Source organism: Chenopodium quinoa, unplaced genomic scaffold (genome assembly GCF_001683475.1).
Source record: "Chenopodium quinoa cultivar QQ74 unplaced genomic scaffold, ASM168347v1, whole genome shotgun sequence".
NCBI classification, from domain to species: domain Eukaryota; kingdom Viridiplantae; phylum Streptophyta; class Magnoliopsida; order Caryophyllales; family Amaranthaceae; genus Chenopodium; species Chenopodium quinoa.
Window position 1 is genome coordinate 1,508,047 of NW_018742914.1, and position 2,443 is coordinate 1,510,489.

Genomic DNA, 2,443 nt, shown 5'->3' on the forward strand with positions numbered 1-2,443 from the left:
CAAATTTAGTCAACACCGCCAAATATATATATATATATAATAATAATAATAATAATAATAATAATAATAATAATAAAGAAAATGATGACTTACCCTTTCCATTGTCATTGGCCCTCAAGACAATAAAGACATACTTGATCAAGGGTAGCAAAGTAATTGTATAGTAAATGAGTGAAAGAACTCCCAATATATCATCTCTATTTTTAATTCCATTCGAAAAAGTGCTTGCATACACATATAGTGGCGAAGTACCGATGTCTCCATAAATCACACCTATACTTTGGAAAGCCAACGACAATACCACTGCCCAACTTACATCCTATTCAACAAAGGAAAAAAAAAAAAAAAAAACCCAAATTAATTTATTGGAATTAGCTAATTAATCAAGAAAATAAAACCAAGATGTGAAAATAATGTCATGCTATTAATAATAATGTAACAACAACTCAACAAGTCTAATACAACTATACAAGTAATGTACTATTTTTCTTTTTCATTATCAAATGTTAATACTTCATTCATTTCAAAATAAATGATTCAAATGTACGCCATTATGACTTTATTTGTGCATTATAAATGAGACTCAATAAAGTAGATTATGTATAGTTTTTGAATCATGAATATCAGTTTTTCATAATTTATCCTCTGTACATTTAAATATTGGTCAAAATTAATGTATTTATCAATGTGCCAATCAAAATAAGGTATTATTTTAAAGGACAGTTTTGTAATGGCTATAATTTTATTGTAGCCACCACAAGAATGAAATCTACACCCTTGATTATCATTATGTAAATTATGACCGTTGATTTTAGTTGACCATAAAAATACCCAAAAAAATTTCTTTAAAAGTTTTTCCTTAGTACTCTATATTCCATTGATGATTTTCTGCAAAGTATGAATAACAAAACAATCCACTTAACATGAAATCCATCAATTAGTGCAAGAACGAGCAAGGAGAAATATGGAGAGGAATAATTAAATAATTATGAACTATCCCATGTATAAAATTGTATTCGTTTTTGAAGGTCATCGGTTGACAGTTTTCCATTGATTGTAATTGGTAATACTTTAATCCTATCTATAAGAATTGTTCCTGCATACAAATTTATTGGAGATTTAGGTTAATAGGTTAAAGGTTGAATACTTGAACTGCGTCAATGGCAGCGACAGTTTTTTTTTTTTTTTTTTTTTTTTTTTTTTTTTTTTTTTTTTTTTTTTTTTGTAAAAAAGTAGTTTTAAAAAAAAAATTATAATTTAGAAGTCAATATATGAATGGACAAGATTAATCATTAATATTTAAACGGTTGAGATTAAAAGTAGTTACAATGGCTACATTTTTTATGTAGCCATTGAATAGTCTTATTTTAAAACTAAAAGAGTAATTTACATTATTTGTAATTTACATTATCTGTAATTTACATTATCTGTAATTTACTTAAGAGAATGTAGAGAAAGTAATACAGATTTGTTATAATCCTCATTTGGCTATGTAGCCAATTCGAGTTGGAATAGAGATGAAGATAAAACTCAATTTACCTCATAGTCACTGAAATAATATTTGAGGGCATACACAAATTTGGTAAGGGGTTAGGGTGGCACATGCCCCGCAAATTTTATGAAATATGGAGTATATATTATATTTACAAATTACAACAACAAAAATGGAACTATTAAGTGCTCCACCATAATTAATTGCAGGCTAAGTTCAATAGGGAGAAATGAATGTATTTTTTCCAATAATGAAAAAGAAATCTCCAAAACTAGTTCAAACTTCACACTAGTTAAAGTGAGTTGTGAATATTTAACAACAAGTGAAATGTGAGGACCAAGAATTAGTAGGTGGGATTTTATTACTCCTTTTTTATCTCTTGTACAGTAAGTGATGAGAAAATAAAAATATAAAATATTAGTTTTATCGAGGGTCAAGCCTAGAAACAAAGAACAAAAATTTAACAATTAAAATGTGACATAGCCATACCCGGCGAATGATGAGAATATAAGTTAATTATTAAATGGTTGAACTTTTATTTTTATGGGTTTAATAATGTGTTCCTCAAATTTTTGTAGGTATTATGATGTAATTAAAAGAAGTTTGAAAAGGAAACAACATTTTCCAATTTTCTTACCACCCTAATAATATTGCTAGTTAAACTAAATTAGTACCTCCGTTAAATGTTATGCGTACGTTTAGAGTATTATTTGTGAGATATAAAATATTCTAAAATTGCAATTAATATTTAACGGTGTAGTAATTAACAAAATCTGAACAATAATGGAATTCATAAAATTAATCAAACTTGTCCTAAAACAGTAAAATTAAATACTCCCTCCGTTTTTAGATACTTGCTCCATTTCTCCATGCGCGGAGTTACAGGAGAAATTGGAGAAAGTAATAGAATATGGAGGTAGTGAAGTTGGTTGAATAATAAAAAATTATAGA